Genomic DNA, 26,500 nt, shown 5'->3' with positions numbered 1-26,500 from the left:
GCTCTTTCCTTCGGCTTCCTTTGACAGACTGTCAAGGACAGCGGAAGAAAAATCTGATAGACGTGTGGATCAGTGCTATTACACATGTAAGGGTTTTAGCCTCCGCTGAACCTTGAGTGCCACTCAGTGAATCCTTGCTGTCTCCCTGTCTGCCCCCTTTCTCATCTATCATGTTCTTTGTGTTTGCATGTGCTGTTCTTTCCCTGAAATGTGCTTTTAAAAGGTTTCTTTCTGGATGAAGGCTAGTCATCCTTCAAGTCAGGACTGGCTGGTACCTCAGTTTACTAAGCTTTGTAGTCTGCCTCTTGCTCCTCCATGTCTCCCCCTGGCATTATCTCCAGCACAGTGAGTTCATTTCTTTACGCTGTATTTGTGCACCATCAGCAGTGTTGCCGTTAGGTTAGGTACTACATGAAATTACCGAAGGCCATGCCCATGCTTCTCGAATTATTTCTTTGTTCATTGTGTGGCACATGGTTAACATTATGCTGGATTTGCTAAATCAATCAAGTGCCTGGAAAAAAAATGTCATCCACGGAATGCTTCCTGCTAGAGGAACAAGTGCCACCATCTTACAATTTGTCACAATGCCTTCCTGCTCATAATTATCATAGTTTATTTTGAACACATCCTGAACCAGTGATAGCATTAAGTGGCCAATAGATGGGCGAGTGAGGAAGTAGCTCAAATGATAATCTGCCTCCTCGCTCTCTGAGAAGGTAGGGAAACACCTTCTAGAATATATCTTGATTTTTGAAAAGAGATTTCAGGTTATTGGAGCCCGCGGTATCTGAGTGTTGTTCCGTCCACGGTTTGTTGTCACCTGCACATCGCTCATGAGCTGCCTTTGTGCTCTTTCCCAGGTTTATCACATCTTTTTTTTTTTTTTTAATCACATCTTTTGATGTTGCTGTCTTTTGCCTCCTGACTATGGATACATGAAATCTACAGTGCTTTTAATACCTATGTCCATTAGCTACTTGCCAACTGTTGAGACAACAGCTGACTTTTCTTCTGTAGTAAAAGGGTGGAGCCTTTGCATTGGCTTACAGCTGCCAAGAGCTTCTGATTCTGCTCCCTCACTGCCTTGAAAACCCAAGTCCCTTATTACGTAGTAAAATAGCCCAGCTGCTCACGGGTTTTTAACAGGTGATGGGAAAGAATTCCTGACAGAAGAGTGAATATTCAGACCAATTAGAAGAGAAGCTTGGTGGTGGCTGATAGCTTAGATCAGATGTCAGGGTTGAGTTCAACCATTGCTATGCTTCCATATATTTAAAAAATCATTAATTGATGTTTTTATTTATAATTAAACCCACAAAGCTTAAGAGCTGCTTCTTGGTATGTGGGCAGGTTTGCTCGGCTTCAACATACATTTATTTCTATTTTCATACATCATACATATATCTTTTGGGAACTTTGTAAAATTGACTTTAAGACAGCTCAGACTAATGCAGATTTGATTTTCCTTTATCCAGTGCAAAAGCTACTTGCTGTTCCCTTGCTAGTATTATATAGTTATCATTTAGCTCTTTTATAACCCATTTTACAGTACAGCATTATTTCTTCCTAATTGAGATTTCAGTGTGCGTGTATGACTGCTCATGGTTCAAAGTAGAAATTAGTTCTTTTCACTGTTAAGAGGATTACTAGTAGTACAGCATCAGCATTCATCGTATGCTTATGGAAAAGAAATTCTTCCTAGTATATAAACCAACCCAAACTTAAAATGCTTACTGCATTAACATGTTGCCTTCTAAACAAATAATATATCTGATGATATAATGGTGTGAGATTTTCTTTATCAAAGGAAGACACTTAAACTTACTTCTGTATGTCTAAGAAAATTTCTTGTGAAAATATGTGCTTCTGGTGCATAATAAATAATCACTTTTTAAAGCTAAATTGATCTAGGCATTAATTTGGTACATGTTTTTGAGTTCTCAGAATATGTCAGGTAGGAGCTACATCGTGAGGTTGTAGTAGTGACCACAGCACACGAAGAGACGTTCTGCGGCAGCTCTATGATGCTTTCATAAACAGATGTGTTTAGTGCTTTCCTGAGTGCACACCAAAATGTGTGTGTGTGTGTGTGTGTGATGATATGTGTAACACAGATTCTACAAATATGTTTCACTTATTCTGAAAGTTCTAGAGGCATTCAACATTTTAAGAAAGGAATTGTAAAGCTTGGTTAAATAAATGATCCTTATCGGTTGAGAGGGGAATTAAAAATTATTGAAAAGGTGATTCACAACTATTGCTGCAATATGAAGTTGTCTTCTCTAAATTATATTGAAATATTGACTCATTCTAGGATATTTTGAACCTGTTGTACAGTCTCCCAAGTAAACCATAGAAGGGCATTTGTGTATTATCTTATATGTATAAAAAAATCTAAAAGCATTCTCTTAAAACCTATATAATTTGGCTTTACCTTTAATCATCATATCGTTTCTTAGGTTATAATTACAATGATACCAAAAGTCTGAAGTGAACACTAATATCCATTGTCAGGAACAATGGAAGGAAAATATGTTATAGCATCTATTGAAATTATGTATTACCTGTCTTTATAGCTGAGGAAATCTAAGGTTCATGCATTGTGAATGGCCCCCTGGTGTGTTACCCTATCAGAATTTCTAACAAGGTCTACTTACTGGCTTTAAGACTGCACTGGACTTTAGTCCTATCGTATTGTCATTTCTCTCTAAACTGGATTTAAACAAAGTCATTGAGCTTGTTATTATGAGAACTGGACTGTTCAAATCATTATTTAAACTTTATATATTGGAGGAGGTGGCCAGGAGATGGCTTAACAGGTAAAGAATCCGATAGCCTGGGGTCAATTCCTTCAGAGTCACAAACTAGAAGAGAACCAACTCCTGCAAGTCATCCTCAGACTGCTGTGTGACTCTGTGGCATATGTGTGCACGCATGTATACCCACAAAAATAACTAGTAAATAATTATCATTTTTAAATTAAAATAAAACATATATGAAACACCTGGTTTAGCCTTGCAAGCATTTCCTTAATCAGAGACTTAATAAGAAAGGAGCCAATGGCAGAAATATTTAAATTAATAGTCTTTTTAGAGAATGTAAAACCATTCAGGATAAAACAGTCTGGATAGTGTTTTAAAGAAGCTTAAGCTATGGACAGTTTCCAACAGGAAGATGTGGCCCCTCGATTCGAAGCTCTTTGAATAGCGTGGTGTGCGAGTTCTCCCATGTGTGCAGCAGTGTGGCTCACCGAGCTGAATCATTCACATTTGCCCGTCTCTGTGTTTTAGCAGTTAGCGCAAATGCTGTTGCAGAGTAAATTTTTTTTTTGTCACTCTTATAGATTTTCAGATTACCTTCTAAAACAGACTCATGGCGAGTTGTTGAAATGCTTCATTTCAGAGAGTTGCATGCGACCAGGCATGCCTTAAATTGGAAACCTAAATTAAATTACTGCTTATGTAACATTTCTTTCCAGTGCTGAGTCTAATGTCTATTGCTTCCTGAGCACTCATCAAGGATTTTATTTCCACCGTCTTAGTCCATTTATTGTTTCTTGAAGGTAGCTTAAGAAACACATTTCACTACTGTTTTGTATTCAGTTTGACTTAACAGAAAACGTTGAGTTAAGACTAAACTATCAATTGTCTCTTGGTGGAATTTGATAAGGCCTGGTTTATGGGTCCACCATACAAGGTATTTATAATGGTTCTCAGCTACAATATTGAGTCAAAATCTTAAGTACTCTCTCTGTTTGGACAACTTAAATTAGCTATTTTGTGTTTGCCTAAAAATAATCTTCCTTCTTTGAGAAACCAAGTGGTTTTTCATCTGAAAGGTGCACCTAATCAATTTCAAAGAGAAGAAAAAGAGAACCTGCATCCGTTTTGAACATTATTCCTCCTCGAAATGTTCTGAGGGCTGGAATTTATTTCACAGTTGCAGCTAAGCAGGCTTCTGGGCTAAAAGGAAGGGGATGAATAGTGTCTAGATCTACTTTAGAAGAGAGCTTGTTTATCGAGCTCCACCTCATTTTCTTTTATCTGTCACTGTGTAAATAATAGGTAGAATTTCTTGGTTCATTGTATTGTACGTGCACAGCATACAGCTTAGCATCAGCTAACTGTAGCGATTTTTATTCTTCCTCAGCTTTTCTGTTTTTTTCTGCACTCCCTTGCCCATCTCACCTTTCCTGCACTGTGATCCAATCGGCGGTAGGTACTTTGAGCAGTTAGCTTCCCCATGCCTATCCTCACATTTACCCATGCATCCAGGAAATGAAGTATGGGTCTCTTTAGGCATGAGATAAGGTGAAGTTTTCTATTGGGTATAAATAGAACATTTTGGAGCTTGGAATATTTTGGTCAGCATTTATTACCCTTCTAAATACATTTATAAGGTTTAATTGTATCTCGTGGCATTCAGCAAACATGAAAACATATTAAGGAATGAAACAGCACGGAAATGTATTTTTGTCTTTTGGAAATGGAGGTTCTGTAGTGGGCAGTCTTTGGATCTGTGGTGGAACCGTGATCTCAGAGACCAAAACTCCTGCCTCTCCTCTTTCTCCAACATATTTTCTGTGAGTTCCATTCTCAGCATCATACTGTAGCTTCTGGTGTAATCACTGTCTCCTGTGCATTCATATTTCAAGAAGGAAGCAAAACCGAGAGAAAATGGGACTATTTTACCAGCTGAATCAGGAAAATTCTTTGCCACATTTAAGATAATTAACTTGGACCTCCTAATACAGCCTCACCTATCCCAATGGGAGAGTGGAAGGGTCTTCCTCTAGCTGAGGTTGCTGTCCACTAAACAGCAAAACACAGGGGTTGGTTATAGTCAGTTAATTAGCAAGTGTGGTTCTTGCTTGGTGAGTACTTGGTTTGTTCTTGGTGAGTACTTGGTGAGTTTGTTGGAAAAGGTTAGGCCCAGGTTCCAGCCATGGTCATTGCTCCCGATCTTGAGGAATACTAATCTGATTTCTCTTTTCTTTTCTTTCAACTGGACAAAACAATATCATCCTCGTGGTTGGTGTTCAACGATTTAGGAAGATAATCATGGTTGCTTTAAAATATTTACTTTGTTATTAGAACAAGAATATCACAGAAGTCTCAAGTCTACATCTTAATGGTGATCTGCCTTATTCTGTGAATTTCTGCATTAGTGTATAACAGGGGCCTTGTTTTGCAAGTGATACATACCTCCGTGCCTTTTCTCTATTCTGCAATGCCTTACATTGCAGTGTGATCATTTTCTTTCCTTCAAGTCATATGCACAGCCGAGAACGAGGTATTTATCACTCTTTAATCTGGATAAAGATTTGACAATGGAATGATTAATGCCACTAAAACAATAATTGTAACTAACGGAACAGAATGCTCTCTAGGAAAGAGCACCAGGACCTTGGGTAAGTAGCAGGGCCATGTCCTTATGAAAGAGTAGTTCCATCAGTTGATGTGAGGTCCTTCATCCTTCTAACGTAGTGTCATTCTAGCGCTTTCACATGCTCCTCACTTCTTTCTCTGTTCAGCATCTTCATATGTAGACTGCTAGGTGGTGACATGGTAGCTTTGACGGTGCTCTTACAATTTATTCCATCTGCTTCTATTGTCTGAGATTTTCATTTGTCTTTCTTGAGTTCGAAGACTGGCAGGTTATTCAGGTGTAACCACTTCTAGTAGATGATCCAGACAGTAAGGGAGTGTAGAGATACATTAACAGTTGTGCACGAACACTTGTTACTTCCACATGGGCAGTATGTTACTAACGTTAGAGTTCCCCAATGTAACTCCAAGAAGACCCTGATTTTAGAATTTGTTACCTCTACCCATGAGGCAATAGTGGGCACACACTTTTACAAGGGTTTAGTGTTCTCATCTATGAGACAGGAATATTAACAGTGCCTGTTTTGTAGGTTATACAGAGAGATCAGGCATGTGAAGTGTGAATAGTGTATCTGGCAGATATAAACATGCTATTCGACTATTGCTGCTGCTATTATTGTAGAAATGGCCTAGGAAAGGAAAATGATCACGTTTGTACAGATTGCTTCATAACAAACAGTCTCAAATCCCATGGGTACACAGCACACATATTAATATGTTCTTATGTCCTGTGTGTAGAATTACGACTATGAAGGACTTGTCCTTCTGCAGTGATGGGGTTGGGAGTTGATGGACAGTTAATGTGTTCATATGCTTCAGAGTTCTGGGGTCCAAAATCTTCTGGAGGTTCCTTTAATCCCTTGCTTGTTTCTGGGCTGGGTTGTTGTACGGAGCATGCCCAGGTTGAGCTGATGAGGGAATCTCTCCGTGTGCTTTTGAATTCTTCAACTTGACATCTGTGTTTGGAAAAGGAAGCATGTTGAGAGCTGTCATTCCAGGTGACGACAAGAAAACGGCACCGTATTTGATGGCATACCGTCAGAAGACTCATGGCATCACTCCTGCCATATTTTCTTTTTTTAGAGCATTGATGGTCCTGTTCACAGAACCAGAGGAGAACACAAAAGCTGGAGTTCATGAGGAGATTCTAGTATCAGATAAATAGGGATAGACCAAAGTCCTACTTCTGCTCATTGTAGAAGAATGAATGGAATAAACACCACTTAATATGAACTTTTTCCTAAAAATTACTTTGAAAAATATCATATCCTCTATCCTCTGTTCATCTGATATAGGCAGGGAGTTAGGTCATTGGTGGAAAGCATAATATCAATACAGCATTTAGACTTGTTAATCTTGGGACTGTACATATTCAAATCTTGGATTATTACTTTTTTTTTAACTTGAAAAGTTATTTTCGGTCTCATGGAGGCAGCTGTAGTTTTCACTAATGTAACTTTCTTTTCCCAAGGTTTAATGAAGAATAGGCTGCCTGTTTCTAAAGTACACAGGACAGTACCAGACATTCAAGTCCATTACAAATGTTCATTAGCTTTAAGAAGCTGTAAACATCCTTAGGGCTGTAAGGAATGAAAGGAAGCATGTTATTCTTGTCACTATATTTACTGAGAGTTCATCGCATATAATCACTATAAATGTTTTCTCTAAGGATTGAAAAACAAAAAGAATTTTGATACATTTGTTTCATATTTGATACATTTCTTTTAATGCCAAATTCATTATAATGAAATATTTTGGGATTTAACTTTTTGTATGACAGTGATTGACTGTTCTTAAGTTCTGTTTAATAGTAAGGGTTGTAGTTATAATTCTATTCAGATGTGAGTGGCTCATTAATTTTTCAAATTGATCCTTGTTATTTATTTGGATGCTTCAGCATGTCATCAAACTCAGTTAATAGCTCACTTGTTCACTCCACGTTCTAGGTGTTTCCTACTGGGATTTCAGTTGTCTTAAAGCTTCAAGTTAATTACCTTATTGGATGGAGTTACTGATAGTTCTGATAGGTTTTTTAAAACAACCCTGATATTATAGCAACAACAGGTTTAATTAAAAACTTATTGAAGACAAAAGCAAAAAAACGATATATTCATTTTTTGATGGAATTCTCGTTTGCTCACTACGACTGTTGTCTCTCTTTCTCATTTTAACTGGAGTTAAGACACAGTTGTTTGACTAGCACGCTGAATTCTGGTTTTTATTAACGGCTGATAGAAGCAAGTGGATGCTCAAACTGGAGCATCTTGCATGAATAGGTGTCTAAATGCGATCTGGGTAGCCAGCGTAAATTTGCCTTTTCTCGGTGCCCTTCCACTCAGAGGAAGGTGAGGACGCTGAGGTCGAAGCACTTCACACATATTTCTTTAGTTACTCATTTCAGTTGGAACCCCTTACACGAGAATTTCTGTGCGCTAGCTCTGTAAATCATTGCAAAATCTCACTGATTTCTCACAACAGACCCAGACCATCAGACAGGATTCGAAAGGTAATTGCTTCTGGATGTTTCTCTAAAGATGATTGGCAAAAATTTTGTTCTTCCTTAGCAATCAAAACCTGCCAGAACTTTGCTACTGTAGCAGAAGTATATTAATGATTGAGACACATGCACAAGACTTTATTTCTTCTTGTTCCAAGGAGCTGGGTATCCCAAACTGCAGGGATTTGGTGTTTGTTTGGTTCTTACTTTTGTGTTCTCACTATGAATAGCACATTCATTATCTGGCTCTCTGGCTGTCTCAAACCTCATGGGTGTTTACTCAGTCTACTCATTGGGGGTAAGTAACTGGTGTTGTCTCTCCAGCCTTGAACATGATACTCATTTGCTGGGAAAAAAAAAAAAAAAAAGAAAAAAAAAACCAGGAAAATCTCTGCACCAAAGATTTAATTCCAAGAGGGACTATTGTCTCATTTCCAAATAGGCTAGGGAATATTTTGTGCTGTAGGCTCCCCATGGGTATTCATTAAAGCTTCCTGACTGGGCTACAGGGGTGAGAGCCAAAAGAATGGAGAGAAGCCTGGTTTTGCATGGCAGAACTGTGTTTATATGCTCAGTTCACTAATATGTGTGTGCCTTTAGAGTGAATAAGTACACACGCCCTTCCCAATCAATACCACTTCGCTTAAAGATTGCTCAGTTTATTACAGAATTGGTTTGTAATTTATAACTAAGATGAGATTTGAAGATGTACCTTTAAATTCATTAATTCTTACATTTGTGAGAGTTGAACAAGTTAATCTCCAAGGACTGTTATATCTCTAGATGACTGGATACTTTTCTAAAATTAAGCTTCTAATTCTGTTTTAGCTTAGCTTAATTCAAAAAGAAAGCAGTGCTTTAAAAAAAAACAAAGTATGGCATAAACCATTGAGAGATATCATCAATATTAGTGGTTCCTAAAGGGAAGATTTTCTGCCTTCACCACTTCCTGTTCCAGCCACTGTTCAACCTCATGGTCCCTTCCCGGGCAGCAGATCACTCACACTAAGAATATTTGCATGAAGTCCTGGTGAGGAATGTTGACTGTATCACCTTTCACTCTCGTTTGTAGAGAGGACCAGCCTGACCTTTGATATGGGTGAAACTAGAATCTTACATTTGAAGCCTCAAGTATGCGCCCTGCGAGTATGAGGTAACTCCTGTCTCCTGCCTCCAGACCAGTGACTGTATCTTAGACACCAAAACACACAGCTTTCTATGAAACATTCCCTCTATTTAATGCTATTTGTCAATATTTCAAAGATTTAATAAGAGGGGGGAAAGAGAAAGAGAAAGTGAGAAATAGAGAGGAGAGAGAAACAGGAACATGCACAGAGAGGGGAGATAGGAGAAGCGGGGAGTCAATCCATGGATCCTTTTGCTGCATATGATATTCAGTTTTGAATCGTTGAATTGTTCCCTCCTACAGGTCCCACCCCTTGGGGATTTCCACTTACTCTGAACTGCAGAGTTGTACAAGTATGAACATGCCAGGAAACTATAATTATTCTTGGCTTTTGACAAAGTCCCTTAGCAGTTCAGCAGCCGCTACCAAGCTTTTTAAGTTTATGACTAATTTCCATCTCCTGAACCAACATCAGATTGACAGTCATCCAAAAGTAATTTGATCTTCTGGTCATCCACACACCTGCCACTCCTCACCTTGCAGAGTTTTGCTGTGAAGCTCTGTTTGGTACAAACTTATTGTTCTGCTGCTCCAGCCTCTTGAGTGATAGGATCATAGCAGTGTACCGTCATGTCCAATAGAATTCTTCTGTTTTTACCAGCAAGTCACATTGTGTCTTGAGGAGGATCAGTCTGACCTTTGATATGGCTGAAACGAATTCAAAGCCTCAAGTATGTGCCCTGAAAGTATAAAGTAGCTCCTGCCTCCCCCCTCTGTTTTAGCTTTGTTCCTGCTCTTGACACACTCCATGCTTTGTCATTTCTCAGCACTACTGACTTTCATTATCTTAGTTTTCCTTTACTTTTCATATTATGAAAGAGTGGGATTCATAATATATCAAAAGTAGCTTAAAATATACCCAAAATATAGTGACCCACCCATTAAGAGGTGAAGTTATGGGCTGTCAGAATAACATTGTCTGTCTTCTAACCCATTTGCTGCTGGTAGGAGTCTGGGTTGTTATGCAACTCTTTCTCACATCTGTAAAATTCCTAGGGTAGAAAGTTCTCTATTAACAGATTCACAGACTGGAACACTAGAGTTCTGGAATGATCCAGTCCATTCTTTCTTTAGCTATCTATATGTTTTATTTATAACACTATAATGAAACACCTGAAATAAAATTACATGTAAGAGAAAAGGTGTGTGTGTGTGTGTGTGTGTGTGTGTGTGTGTGTGTATTTTGGCCTGCAATCTGTCATTGCCTTTTATCCTTTTATCCATGGCAGCTATCATGGTCATCCTGGTAGTCATGGGGATATGAAAATGCTAACTTTGGTGGGAGGAAGCAAGGGAGAAAGAGGAAAAGCCAGAGTTCCTTATTTGAAACTATATGCCCTGTCATAAATACCTTCCTCTAGGTCTCATTGTCTAAAGGTTTCAGTGTCTCCCCCAGCTCTACTCCCGTCAACAGTCCTAGGAGTCGATAAATGAACGTTGGCAAATACTCTGCATACAAAGTCTAGCACAAAGGTTCATAATCTATGGGTCCTCACCTATTTAGGGTTCGTAAAACCATTTCACAGGGGTCCCATATCAGAAATCCTGCATATAAAAAATTTACATTATGGTTCATGATTCACAACAATATGGAAACTATAGTTATGAAATAACCATAAAATATTTTTATGGTTAGGGGTCACCACAACATGAGGAACTGTTTTAAAGGGTCAGAGCATTAGAAAGGGTGAGAACCACGGCTCTAGCACATCTGATTTGATTTCTGTGTCTTACATACATGTCACAGACAGCATTATTATAAACGATCCTGCCAATTACCTCGTTGAACCTACATGGACTCTATCTTCCTTATTTCCTGTTGTATGTATCTGACAGATGTGGAAAAGTTGGAGTTATACTTATTGATAACTTCTTTATTTTGTATTCAGAGGGAAGAGATGAAAATTGTTCTACTGTGTTTTCATGAATGCCTATTAAACATCTTGACTTTTGTATCAGCGTTAGTGCTGTACAGAGGACCAGTGAAGGGGAATTAAATGTTCCAATCATGTGCATGGTAGTGACACTCAGAAGTGTCACTCATTATCCCAGTGCTATGCCTCTATTACTTCATTTGAATTAAACTGTGGCTCATGTAACCAAAACAGTATAGAGTAAGCAACAAATTCTGAGAATTGTGCAAAACATCCCCTAGTAAGTTGTTATAGATGAATTTAAGACTACATGTTAAACCCTCTATTTGAATCATTTGAAGACTTTGCTACCGTTTCCTTTTGTAAGTTGAAAATGCAGTTGTCTACATTCAGAGGCCCTAGTTTGGTCTGTGGGTTGATCTTTTTGTGGGGCCCCTGGCAGTGGGACCAGGATCTATCCCTAGTGCATGAGCTGGCATTTTGAAGCCTGTTCCCTATGGTGGGATATCATGCTCAACCTTGATACAGGAGTGGGAGACATGGAGGTAGAGGGGAGGTTGGTCCTGCCTCAGCTTGATATGTCAGACTTTATTCACTACCCACAAGAGGTCTTACCCTCCCTAAAGAGTAGATGGAGGTAGGAGAGAAGATGTAGAGGAGGAAGATACAGTGAATTGTGGTTGATATGTAAAATGAATTTTAAAAATCTAAAAAAAGAACTCAAGTTCCATAAAAAAAAAGAAAGAAACGCAGTTGTCTGAGTCACCCTGCATTTTTCTTCTTACCCTCCCTCAGTGTTTCTGTACCTTCAATTTAACTTAAATTGTTGCATCTCTTTTGTATTTCCTTATAAAATTTGTCCAGTGGATAGGAGTATTTTTTTTCCCTTTCTTCTAACGTACTTACTTTCTTGTGTTGTTATTCAGGTGTTCATTGTCTTTCCATGGGACAGAATAACCATTAATTATTTTTTAACTGCCTTTTTACACTTTGTATTATCGTAAGTTGTTAAGTCATTACTCTCAAAATGTTTACGTCTTCTTTATTCTGTATAAGTTTGACCATTGCTCCAAGCTGTCATACTGTTTTAAAAATTTTAGTTTAGCTGGTAAAGAATTTAGTAGTAAATTCAGAACTGACTACACTTTAAGGAAACTGAGAGTTTTTCTTTTCTGCACTACTAATAAAATGGACATCTTTTTCCCCCTCATATATGAGCCAATAAAAATGTTTGGCATTCTTAAGAATGCCTTTTTAAATCTTTTCAATGATTGGCTTTCTATTTTTTGTATTGAATATTATGATTTAGTAAATAAAAAATTAACATGGAAAGCAACATTTCACTTTGCTTAGTCAATGATTCACTTTATGTTAAAATTTCTAATCCATTAAATACAGACTTGAAATAAGCTGACTTTATATATTCGGAGGAAGACTGAGGACATCAAAGAGTAAAATCACACTTTGAACATGCAAAGCCAGTGAATTTTGAAGCATATCTGACTGTCTGTAGTTTCATATTTTGTCATTGTTATTCATGGATAAAGAATTTGTCTTTGTAAAGCTAAATTCAATATTACTATTACAAAGTGTATATCATTGTTGTGATTCTCTCATTTCTTATGCTTGATATCTTTTATCCATAACACACACACACACACACCACAAACTTTAGCTTCAATCAACACATTAAAATTTATAATACCATATTTTGAAGCTGAGCATGAAAATGTCAAGAAAATCTTCGTGTATATCCATAAACCCAATGAAAGTTTTCCCGAGAGTTTTTAGAAGCACGTTCATTGTCAAATACATTCATTGCTTTTATTTCCCTTTCCAATATCTTGAGTTCCTGAGGATTAAAATGTGGTATTTTTATTAAATCCATATTCCAAAGTCGATCACTGACATACTTCCCCTCCTGTGACTAATATCCTTGTAGTCCGTGATAGATCACAATGTCATGAAACTGATCTTATTCCAAAACTTAATTCTATAGGAGAAAAGTCCTGTTGGTTCCAAGTTTGAGGAGAAAAGAAGGGAACAATGATTTAAAAAAAAAGTTTGCGTGTTTGTCATTTCTAACTAGTGCTGTGTATCATTCCATGTTTCAAACTGTTCTTTGATAACAAGTATATGTGGTATCGACAGATGAGATTATTACGTTCATGAAGCAAGTATCTATTTACAAAAATAGGATTTTCTAGGCAGTTGACATAGTGAACATGGTAGTGCAGGAAAAGTAGGCTCTGGATGACCCTTTAAGGGGAAAAAAGACAAGTGTTAAAATCTAATTCCCCCAGAAGTTCCCTATGTCTTTTAACCTTGAAATAAAAGTCAACCAAAACATGATAATGTTATTATATCCTCATCACCTTATATGAAATTTAAAATTAAAGATCGTTTTATCTATCTTTCCTGAAATTTAAAGCTATGCCTATCTTATTAATATGGACAATTACACATCCCCAATGAGCTGGGTTTATTTAAAAACTGACTCACACTGTGTGTATTTCATTAGCATCCAGCACCATTATCTGCCCACTGTCATAATCTCATTTAACAAGTCAAAATGACTGGCAGGAGAGTGTTAAAGAAAATCAGCACTACTCAGAATTAGTTAAACCTGCTCATGGTTCCGGGCAATTGAAGCACAGTACATTTTTCCCTCTGTCTAGAATTTTGCATTGTTTTAACAATATTTGTGTGGTATGAAGTCTCATGGAACTGAGAGGCCATCCTGCATTCAACTCTGAAATCCTCAGAAAATGACTTACTGAAATGAGAAAAAGCAGGAATGTTTGCATTGCATCTTTCACTAAAACCTGCTCATTTTTTTTTTTTTAACTTTGAACTTGGTCATGTGCTAAAATACTACATTTCGTTGGAAATGTTGGAAATTCTATTATCCAGTGATGCAAATCTATGCAGACTCTAGTAGGCTTCCCTGGCCCAACCGTGTGACATATTAGATTTCCCATTCCTACAGTTTCAAAAATCATTACTTTATGACTCAATTTAGGAAACATTTGAATAAATATTTGATATCTAAGACTATAATAGAGGCTTCAGAGACTTGCAAAGAAGTATAAAAAGGGAATTTCAAATTTTTCTTGTTTCTATGGGACATTTATGATTGTAAAAATATATGATAAGCATACCATATATATTACCATATATGGGAACAGGCAGTAGAAAGCAGTATGGTTTAGATAGTTGAAGATGGTTTGCTGAATAAGAAACCACTAAAGACACAAAAGGATTGCAGAGTATCTGAGGCATAGTAATTTGGTGGTTTCACATGAGTTAGAGGTAAGTAGAGATAAAAGCTAAAATGAACTCTGCATACTTTACTGTCTTCATGTATTGAAACATTTAATCAAGACATTTTAAAGTGTAGAAAACTGTATTGCTATTTTCTTCTTCAGTTGGCAGTATTATATTCACATATCCATAAATAATAGCATAAATTTAGAGTAAATGGCATAGCTTATGTTAGAAGTAGACTGTAATAGGAAGATCAGAGTCTTATAATACTTGGTGCAGCATTAAATATTACTTTGGAAACTGCATGTTTCTGACTTTGGAAGAGCTATTTAATGTTACTTTCTTTATATATTCATACATGTGACTATCAGAAGGGTTATAGAAAGTTTAGACAAATATAAAGTTTAAACAAACTGCACTGAATGTGCTGGGCATAGTATATTTCAGTACATACAAATTTGACTGACTTGAACTCAAATCTGCTTAGGAATTTTCTAATATTACGCAATTAAATCATATGTTTATTCATATTTAAGAGAAAAGTACAGAAATGTATGGAGTTACTAAGGTGATTTAAGGACTCAACTTATTGATATTTTGAAGTTGATAGGGCATATATATTGTGGTTCTGAAGGAAAGGCGAATGATTAAAGAATTATGATCAAATACAATACATAACATGGTGTTACTGAACTGTATTTGCAAGGACATCTGTAGAAGGAGCGGCGGGGCTGCATCCCATCACCAGGATAGCTTTACACCCGAAATAATTACATGGAAACTGTATTCATTTAAACACTGCCTGGCCCATTTGTTTCAGCCTCTTATCTAATTCTCACATCTTGCTTTAACCCATATTTAGTAATCTGTGTAGCACCACGAGGTGGTCGCTTACCAGGAGAGATCTTAACCTGTGTCCATCTTGGAGAGGAGAAGCATGGTGACTGCCTGAAGCATCTGCCGCACTGCCTTCTACCCAGCATTCTGTTCTGTTTACTCCACCTACCTAATCTTCTGTCTTATTAAAGGGCTGAGGCAGTTTCTTTATTAACCAATGAAATTAACGCATAGACACTCCTCCATCATTGGACATCTAAACCTACCAGAAAGCAACATAACTTTTTGGGAGAATGAGTATTTATAGTGAGCCCTGAAAGACTGTATGGAGGTAGAAGGGAACACTTGTGAAGATCCAAAACTCGGGGTACCAGTCATTCAAAATGCTAAGTTCAGCCAGACTAGACGTCAAACGTCAGGAGAAGGTAGAGATGCTAGAGAAAGATGACATCACACTGATAAAACATAGATAAGGAAAGGACTTTGTGTGGCATAATTAGAAGTTTGACTTTTAGCATCATTCTGTGTTGAAGGTGGTACCCTGGAATCAAGACTTACCTGTGAAGACTGTATTTAATATAAACAGCTAAAGCAATTTTTAATCTGTATCACACCATGTGGAATGACTACTGGTCTTTGAGTACAATATTTTTCTTTTCTTTCTCATACATTGTGCATACATTGTACATTTATAAAGCAGTTTACATGTCTTAATGTATTTGGTATGAAATCCAGTATGCTCAGTGCCTGAATTTCTTTACTAGATAACTGTTTCTCAGTAAATGCTACTTTTATCTTATTTATGTTTTAAACTTCATGCCATGTTATTCTTTAGACCACTCTTTTTTTTTTTTTTTTTAAATAGCGACATTTACTTTTACATTCTATGAACAGTGCATTAGTCATCAGCCTTGTTGGGTCTTATGCTAAACTGAGCTTGTGTGGGAAGGCAGCCAGAACTCTGGCTTCTCACCATCATCTTCCCTCTTTCTTTAACTTTTTTATTTTATTTTATTTTATTTATTAAAAATTTCCACATCCTCCCATTTCTCTCCCCCTCCCCCACTCCCTCTCCCCCTCGCTCTCCAGTCCTAAGAGAAGTCAGGATTCCCTGCCCTGTGGGAAGCACAAGGCACCCCGCCCCTCCATCCAGGTCTAGGAAGGTGACCATCCAAACAGACTAGGCTCCCAAAAAAGCCAGTATATGCAGTAGAATCAAAACCCAGTGTCATTAGCATTGGCTTCTCAGTCCAAGCTCATTGTCAGCCACATTTAGCGAGTCTGGTTTGATCACATGCTCTTTCAGTCCCAGTCCAGCTGGCCTTGGTGAGCTCCCATTAGATCAGTTCCACCGTCTCTGTGGGTGGACGTACCCCTCGTGGTCCTGACTTCCTTGCTCATGTTCTCCCTCCTTCCTCTCTTCATCTTGGCCTTGGGAGCTCAGTCTAGTGCTCCAGTGTGGGTCTCTGACTCTATATCCATCCATCGCCAGATGAAGGTTCTATGGTGATATGCAAGATATTCATCAATGTGGCTATGGGAGAAGGCCAGTTCAGGCACCCTCTCCTCTGCTGCCCAAAGACCTAGCTGGGGAAATCCCCTTGGACACCTGGGAACCCCTCTAGAGCCAAGTCTCTTGCCAACCCTAAAATGGCTCCGTTAGTAAAATATCTTCTTCCCTGCTCCCATATTCACCCTTCCTCCATCTCAACCATCCCGTTTCCCCAAGCTCTCCCCATCCTCCCCTTCTCCTGTCTCTCTACCCATCTCCCCTTCCCCCAACCCACCCCCACCCCCATGATCCCAACTTTTGCCTGGTGATCTTGTTTATTTCCAACATCCAGGAGGATAAATATATGTTTTTCTTTGGGTTTACCTTCTTACTTAGCTTCTAGAGATCACGAACTATAGGTTCAATGTCCTTTGTTTGTGGCTAGAATCCACTTATGAGTGAGTACATACGACATTCCTCTTTTGGGGTCTGGGTTACCTCACTCAGGATGGTGTTTTCTATTTTCATCCATTTGCATGCAAAATTCAAGATGTCATTGTATTTTACTGCTGAGTAGAACTCTAAAGTGTATATGTGCTACACTTCCATTCTTCTATTGAGGGGCACCTAGGTTGTTTCCAGGTTCTGGCTTTTCTGGGCTCTGACCTGTACATAGTCACACTCTCTCTATAGCAATCAGTGGTAAGAGAATTTTCCTTCAGAAGAAAATACAGGGTTGAACACATTGATATCCTTTTTTCTAGTTTCATTTTAATTATACATTTCTACCACTTCATCAGAGAATAAAAAACTCCTGTCTTTTTTTGACTTTGAATAATGTGGAATGACTTGATTATTTTTGTCTTTTGATGAATTTATAGCTTTCATTAAAAATAAAAAAAAACTTTTGAAAAATCAGTCATCAGAAATGTCTTTAAAAATATTTCTTATTCAACCATGAGCATATAAATTCTCAGGAGTTTTTAGAAAATAATGTACAGTTATATTGTAAAATTTGCATATTTAGATGAGTTTTTACTGTAGGATAAATATGAAACAACACTTTTGATATTTAAAAACTGTTGAGTGAAGTCTTGAAAAAATTTAGTCATTTATGAGAAATTGCTAAATTAAGTTATACAAATGTGAAGTCATCGACAAAACAATTCTTTTTGTTTTCTGCTGTATGTTTCTTACTTATGTTTGATAGCATTATCAAATGGAAGAAAATTGAATGGACTTTACAATATGTAAAATATTTAATAAAAATTAACATTGCTATAAACAGGAATATAATTTACTCAGCTAAAATTCAAAGAAATGTTTAAATTCACTAGCATTCAAACTCTTAGGCTGTGTCAAAGTTGAGAGTCCCAGTGGTTGGGACTTAATCCTTTTAATAGCTGTAGCTGGTTATCAATTACAGAGTAGTTATTGTTAGTTGAGTAGACTTGGGGAAATGTTTTAAAATGACTAAGCCCAGGAGAAGAGGAAAAGCGTCCATGCTTCTAAATGTTACTCATCTGAGTGGCATTGTCTACAATGTGTTTTCAACAAAATGCCTTACTGAAATGACGCATGGTGTGACTGAGACTGCTTGGTCATTTGGGTTAGTCATTTCACATTGTGTACACCAGAATGAGGGACATTATTCTCCAAAGGAACTGGGAGAGTTTCTGGGATGGACTAAGCAGCACAATCAGCATAAATAGGTGACTAGACAACAGCAAACAGCGGATGTGCTGGTTTCATTGCTGTGGGTAAAATAGACGAGGATATTAAATATCAGTTTTATGTCAATTTTCTCAGTTCTTCCAGGTTAATTAGTTAATTGTGATAGTTTCTAAATAAATAGAAGTCATTTTTGTAGACTATTCAAATACATAAATCTTGTGTAGTGTCTTTATGACAGAGGGAACTAGATTTTTAGGAAATTTTCACAGTAGTGGCAGATGCTCTTACTCTGGCCAGTGTTAAGAACTAACCCGCCTCATAAATAATTGTGGTTGGTTTCTACCTTTCATTTTATTCAGCCTAATAACAAGTATTGCTCTATAGATAATTGTTGATGGTCGCAGACTCTGCTTTCATTCAATTAAGCTGGTAACCTTTTCAAGAAACTGCCTGGGAGAAAGCCAAGAATTTCAGTCAACTGATTTTTTTTTTCAGGGAACTGAACTGAAGTCATCTTAGCCTAGAAAATGTTCCATGTAGGCCACAGCTGCGTTAATTAACCTTTTATTAAACCACCCTCCCTACAGTCAGAATCCCAGATATCCAGATGTAGTAAAGAACCAAAATCTAGACTTTTGCTCAGAGTAATTACACTCTTTGAAAGATGTAATAAAACAAGGCCTTTGAGACAGATGAATTCTGAGGGATGCTGTGTGCCGAACATGGAAATTCAGATTCTTTTCTTGTTTTCTTTTCTACACTTATGTCCCTGTATATACAATAAAATTAAATCCAATGCATATTACATAAAGTTGTACTTTCTGTGTCAAGTTGATAATTCATTAGGGTAGGTATTGTTCATAAAAAGCATTAGGAAATGTGATGAAGTACACTATTTTCTAATGAATTGGAGAATTATCATCTAGAGTTGTGTACTTAACCTATGGTGAATAGTGCAAGTGCTGAAATTCTGTTGTTTGTCTTTTGCATTATCTAGAATGTGGAGGGAGAAAAAAATAATCCTCTGGAGTAAATACTAGAATAAGCTAGAAGGGGCACTGGTAGGTCTGAATAATCATGCAGTTAGTCAAGCTGTCTCACTCTGCAGAGCTATAACCAGCCATCTGTAAAGCCTTACCTTTCATTAAAAATAACTAGAAAGTATTCAGACTGCAGGATTTTCCTATCTAAATGCAGATAAAATTGAAAGAAGTCGGAAAGACTCAAAACCTGCTCATTTTGGGGACAGCAACATAACAGATTTCCTGTGTTTGTCTGTCACATGTGAGCTCCTGATGTTGATCCACAGCCCCACAAAAAGTACAAACGAGGCAAAAAAAAAAAAAAAAACCTCATGCGTTTTGAGTACTGGTATCAACTAGTATGCTTGTACAAACTATTTGGAATGGCTTTAATATTTGTGTCAACTTGATTAATATCTGTAAATGGAAGTTTCTGTCCTGCCTGGTCCCACAAGTATTCAGTTCCAAAGAAACACACAGAGGCTTACTTACATTAATTAAACTATTTGGTCTATTGTTCAAGCTTATTGCTAAATAGCTCTTACAACTTAAATTAACCCATAATTCTTTTCTATGTTGAACCATGTGGTTTGGTACCTTTTCTCAGTAAAGGATTCTCATCTTGCTTCCTCTGCTTCTGAATGATGACTGTTTCTCCACCTTTCCTCCTCCCTGAATTCTTTTGATTTGGTTGCCCCGCCTTACTTCCTGCCTGGCTACTGGCCAACCAGTGTTTTATTAAACCAACACTAATGACAAATCTTTACAGTGTAGAAAAGCATTATCCCACAGCAAATATTTCAGAATCTCTGAGAAATTATAATCCGTCAAAGAAAAGCTTCCTGAAAATTAATAGTGAATATTGGACTTTGGTAAGAAACTTTATTATCTGCTGATGACCTTTAACTTCTTGTGCACAATTCAGATCCTTGCACACAGTTTTTGATTCATTGACGTTTTTCCTGCATTGTGGCAGGAATGGCATATGCCCAATTCTTCTAGCTTAGAATTCTATATTTTTAAACTCCATGCTATAATAACAGGAGTTACTTTTCATCTCTTTTGTCCAATTAGTAGGAGAGTAGTTAAGTACAGGGGCTTTGCACTGCAGGAGAAGAATGTAGTGGGGTTATTTTGTATTGTAAGCCATCTTCAATTGGCCTAGGTAAAAATCTGTATGTAATCAAAACTAAAGAATGCACAGTCTTAAGTAATTTTCTGAGGGCAGAAAAAAATAAGATACCTGGCTAACATGGGCTAGTTTTAAAATTTATGGCCTTGTCCAATGATGAATAACTGAAAGCTCTGAGCTGATCTGGTTTATTGGATGAAAGCATCACACCATGTTGTGGAGGACAGTTACTTCCAGAAAGTGGGAGACCCTGGCACAAAGAGTAAGATAATGTGCAAAATTAGCTTCGATTGTTGACTTTGTAAACTTTGATCCAATTTAAGCATTACAAATTACAGTCTTTAAAATTTGCATTTTGGAATATATTTCTTCCTCTACCTTTCAAAATGAATATATCAATATACATTGATATTTTATAAAAATTTCCTATAATTGTATGAATTTAATATGAAATCCTGACATGTAGACTTATACATTTAATTAAAGCCTTTATGTATCTCCAGAATTTTTATTCAGGCAGATAAAACTTGATAGCAAACTCAACAGTATCATTTGCTACTTTAGACAATGTAACTATCATGATTCTAATATATGATGATACATTAGAATATATATTAGAATATATGTACATACCCTAATAATAATCTATATATGATTCTGGTTTTGGAGGCTGTATGACCTTCCTGCTTCCTCTAGCCACCTACACTATTATATAGTAGGGGGTTATCTATTTTTTTCTCATTACATGTTTATTGTACATTTTCACAATCTGGATGTGCCACAGAATTGGGGACATGGGGTAAGGGAAGAAGGAAGGCAGGGGACTGGGATAATATTGGGGGTCTAGAACACAAGCACCCCCACCCCCAGCATCTCTCCTACCCTTTCACACCACAGTTTAGATCTCCTTGGTTCCCCTCCACATAGAAAACCTGGTGTGTGTGGGGGGGGAGAGTTTGGGGACACTTCTCTCGCAGTGTTGGGTTAAGGGGCTGTACCCTCAGACCCCTAAAACTGTGCCATTTTAAAAGACTAGATCCCTCCCTCCCATCTGTCTGATCTGCCTCCTCCTCCCACCAGGAGAATTGGGGGCTGACCACAATCTCATTCCTTGAGGAGGGGTGGCTCCAGTGTGTGTGTCATCACCGCCTTGGGGAGGAGCAGGACAAACTAGAATCCCCCCAATTCCTGCCTAAAATCTCTGGCCTCTTACTTGCTAGAGGCTGGAATGAAAACTTTCCTCCCCAATCTGGAGTGGGTGTTGCCCCCCATCACTGCCCAGCTCCTTGGACTGCCCCCCTGTATTCGGGGTGGGGGTACTAGTCACTGCCAATATGTGTATGGGACTTGCTGAATGGTGGGGGTCCTTATCTTTCTCCAGGGCTGTTAAGCCCAGAGAGAGAGGGGGAGAGAGAGAAAGAGAGAGTGCAAACTATTCTCTTTGGCTGAAATGATAGAAGGGGGTTATCTTAAGAGTTTTTCTAAACCTAGATTTGGATCTTCATTTCATGAAGGCCAGAGCCTTATCATCTAATTTTTCCTAGGATTTAAAATATGCTAATTTTTATAATGTTAGGGCTGGAGGGATGGCTCGGAGGTTAACAACACTTGTTACTCTTCTACAGGACTTGAGTTCAGTTCCCATCATCCGCATCGTGGCTCACAAACATCCATAACCCTTCTTCCAGGGGATCTGATACCTCTACCCTTTTTTGGAATGTGGTACACATACTATGTGCAGAACTCTCATACACATAAAATTAATAAATATTTAAAAATGCACTTAGTCAAATGTGTTCATACATGCTCATGAGGTGGAGCCAGCCTGACTTTTATTTGGAACGCTTTAATAGGAGAGGGAGGTGCTAGCATTTAAGGAAAAACTATTCAGTTTTGACATGATTTCTGTCGGAGATAGAGAACTTTCTTTCATGTATTGCACTGATTCACTGTACACCTATCTGATATTTATGGGCAGAACTTGTGGGTAGAAAATATTCTTCTGTGGCTTCCATTGAGGTTTGTGGTTTTTTAGACATGAAAGAATACAGAAGTAAGAATTTGGAGGGTGTGATTTTCTAATTTTAAAATTAAGAGTTTAATGTTGTCCTTTATTCTTTAAAATGTATTTTAAACCAGAGTCAAACATCTTTTTGAATCTAAATTAGAAGAGCTCAGTTCCTGCCACTCGTGTCATGATAGTTAAGAATTAAACCATAGATAGTTTAGTGAAGAGTTAGGTATTAATAATTACCATTTTCATGATTAAAATGTATTGGGATAATAATAAATGCATTTCAACTTCATTTTGAATTAAGATTTTCCTAAATATTCCTAACATGTGCACCATGGCATGTGGGTACTTTCCCAACGAAGAAATAAATAAATGCAAAAGAAATTTACAATAGGGAGACTCAAACCAGCTCAATAAATGAAGTAATTTATAGTTCTAGGTAGAAATTTATACTTAACTCTACCGGAATGTATTATTAATAATCTTTCCTATAAACAATATCCAGTGTATAATAAATTGCTCCACTGTACTACATATGTCATACCTCAGCACTTAATGTTTTTTCTTAGGAAGGTCACAGCCTCAGACTAGCAGAAGTAAAAGTTTCACATGCTAACCTGTGTCTCTGCCGTGTTAAGTCACAAATGCAAGTACTCACCATGCCTCTACACCTTCCCAGGCTGTGAGACTGGCTGAATTGCAGAAGCCTCTCTCTCGTTTCTTGCTTCTGCATTTGCTTGGGTACTTGAGCTGTCCTGGGTTTGATTCCTTTGTACCATGCGTCAGTGTTCTCGTGCTTCATTTGGTTTTAGTTTACTCAAATGCTGTCCTCGGCATGACAGCACAGATTTAAGTGGACTTTTAAGATGAGTAGATGTTTCAGCAGAGATGCTGCCATTGTGTAATAGCAGAGTCAGGAATATAAAAAATAAAGGTTCTTCCATTCTTTTTCCTTCTTCTCTGGGGCTGGTTTGTGAAAACCTGTGAACATCTAAGTCAAAAGGCTTACTTGCAGCTTTCCCTAGCTTTAGACTTCCACCTTTGTATCATAGCAGAGTCCAGCACCTCCTCAAAAGAGTCCCCTCTCATCTAGCTGGCCTATGTAGCCAAATAAATATTTTCCTGTGCTAGTTTTGCCTAAGTCCTAATAAAGCTTAAGAATTTCTTGGACCAGAATTGTTCATCTGACATGGATATGGTGTTTTGAAGAAGTTATTAATCTATCTTAATTACTTCTAGTAATGGTGTATGAAAAATTTATTTAATACCTAGTTGTTGACATAACTCCTTGTTGTTTTTAAACTATGGAAAACAAATGACCAAATCTCAGGGAAGACAAAAACTACTTTGTTTTCAGCTAGTAGGATATGTTTTGAGAGTGCTTTGAAAGTGGCTAATTTTGTTAATTCTTTCATTATTTGCCCTTTAAACTCGGAGCTTTAAGGAGAGAATAGAAAGCGATAGTGTATCCACTCTTCCTTGAGCATCCAGACAGTATCTTGTTCAATTAAAAATTCTTGTTAGGTCAGACATAATGGATTCTTGTTGTTACTTTAGTATTTATTCAATGAAAGAGATCGATATTTTTGTCCCCAAGGGAGCTGCAATGATAAGAGACTGTGCAGTAAGTCTCTCTGTTCATTACAGACTGTGGGCTGGCAGCTGCAGAGTATCTGCGGTATGTGTAAGTCTACGTAGAACATCAAGGTGGACTGGCAATTCCGAAATTCTTTTCTCGTCTGCAGTAGGGACACAAGCTTTATTGGTAGCATTTTACATTCTCCTTCCTCTTCTCTTACACATATCTTTTTTTCTTTCCTGTCTTTTTTTGTTTTCATTTCTTTTTTTTTTTAAGAAAGGACTTTTAAAAGGGAATGAGATTAATCTGATTCTGATTTTGAGACATTTGACCAACATGTTCTTGAACCCACTTGCAGAATTCTGAGTTGAATAGGTTAAATCTCATTATGGAGCTTTGCAGACCGTCTGTACCACATGGGTAGAAAAATGATCATTCTTCATTACCCTCTTTGCCAAGTTTTGAATGTGTCTGTGTTTAAATTTAATGAAACTGATTTGGGATTTTTCTGAAGCAGGGCATCAAATAAAGCCATAATAAAATCTACTTTGCTTTGAGGCTTTAGATACTTTCCAAATATGGCCTAATGCTTGCTCCAAGTAATAGTGTCATATGCAGAACAAGCTGTCAGATTCAACTAACTCTAGATTTAGTTAGAGCTTTTTTAAAAAAAAATTAAACCAAGATGCAGGTCCAAGCCTCCCTTCCAGCAAAACCTTACATGAACCATCACATTGAATCGCAAAGATGATTTATAAACTTGCCACTGTAATTCATCTGAATAAAAGATCTGAATCAGATGGTAGATTTGAAAGGTGACATTAACCTTTATAAATCATTTAATTTTCTCTCTTGTTTAACAGATGAAGAATCTGAGACAAAGAAAAATTACACATCAAGCTGACGCTAGGAAAACCTGTTCTTCCAACTTCCAGCTTTCCTTTCAAAATACATGTCAGAGAGGCTGTTCTGTGTATAAGAAATCATCATTGTTTTATTTTATTTACAGTAGCAGATTCACTTTCAGTTCCTAGTTTATTTACACATGACCACAGGACCAGCCATTTAGAATTGTGTGATTTCGAAAAGAAATAAAATTCAAAGAAACACAATCACTTTAAAGGTTATAATAGCTAAAGGTTAAATGCTGGGGATTCAGAAGTAAGAGTTACAACTCTCAAAGCTAAATTTAGGACTATACACTCATGAGTACAAGGACAGTGTCTACTTTTTTAAGAAAGAAAAGCCTTCAGGTTACAATACCAGATATTGTTGCTGGGATGAAATAATTGCATTTTATACATTCTAAGATATTTTTTGACAATACCTCTATGAGGAGCGTAAATACCAGGAAAAAATTAATAGTATATGTACTGCCTTACAGTTAATGTACTGTTTACTTGAAATCAGACGTTCCTAGAGCTGCAGATGTATCTGATCACAAGGTTCTAAGCATATTAGGAGTAATTACGATACTTCAGACTACATTAGAGGGAAAAGGTGCAAGATGTGGAAGTAATCGCAGTTGCTGTCAGGAAATTAATACTGCCAGGAGTGCGCTTATGTTATTGCTGTCAAAGGCAGAGCAGATATAAGTACAGTGAACTAATGGAAAATGTTCTGACACCTGCCTTCCATGGAAGGGGATGTAGAAAGCAAGAATTCCCTTAGGAACCAGAGTCTAGGGCTTATCTTGCCCCAAGCACCTGATTTTCCTCTTATGAGTTTCTTCATCATTCCCATCATGGTCTCTTTTCCTGTCAAAGGGCTAGGCCTGGAGCTTGTTGGTAGAGCTCCTGCCTAGCTCATGTGAGGTGAGGCCCTAGGTTCAGTCAAGAGTGCTGAAGAAAAAAGAAGAAGAAGAAGAAGAAGAAGAAGAAGAAGAAGAAGAAGAAGAAGAAGAAGAAGAAGAAGAAGAAGAAGAAGAAGAAGAAACTATAATCATTATTCATGTTTCATAGTTTTGGAAAACATGATCAAAATTTACTTTACAAACCTATTCAATTCAGACATTTAGAAAATTATTCATTTGTGTGACACACACATTCCTTAGGAAGCAGACCTGAGTAGACACTAAGGAAGAGAACAGCAAGTGGGGGGGGGGGGGGGTCCTGAATGCCTTTTACATTTTAAGCACAGGTTTTAGAATGATGTTTTATATCTTGTTAAATCAGAGAGAAACATACCTGAAGTTGTAGAAATAGTATTCACATTCAGGTCTTCAGAGCCTTGGTCATAATATAAACACAAATGACTTGTGACCAAGAAGTCAAAATAAGATTGTGAATTTTATGTAAACTCTACACCCCCGCTCTTCCCAGTGGTGTAGCATTAGATCTGCCTAAGGCATTTCTCTTCCTGTTTTAATGAAAATGAATGTTTTCATATTTTTAAAAAATGTTTAATCTCACATGAGATTTTGCAGTGTTATTGGCAATATCCGCAGGGCTTTTCTAATGAAGAATAACAACATTGAAATTCTTAAGTCGTTTAGTTTTAACATAACAGGGAAAAAAAGCACAAAATGAAATCCATC

The 26,500-nt window shown here is 37.4% G+C and overlaps 1 long non-coding RNA gene across 1 annotated transcript in view; it reads left to right on the top strand.

Moving 5' to 3' along the window:
* LOC119815208 overlaps nucleotides 1-26,500 on the top strand; it is a 271,911-nt gene that overhangs the window by 49,209 nt on the left and 196,202 nt on the right. The window lies entirely within an intron of this gene.

This window comes from Arvicola amphibius, chromosome 1, assembly GCF_903992535.2.
Source record: "Arvicola amphibius chromosome 1, mArvAmp1.2, whole genome shotgun sequence".
NCBI classification, from domain to species: Eukaryota; Metazoa; Chordata; class Mammalia; order Rodentia; family Cricetidae; genus Arvicola; species Arvicola amphibius.
This window is presented reverse-complemented; position numbering and strand designations above follow the sequence as displayed.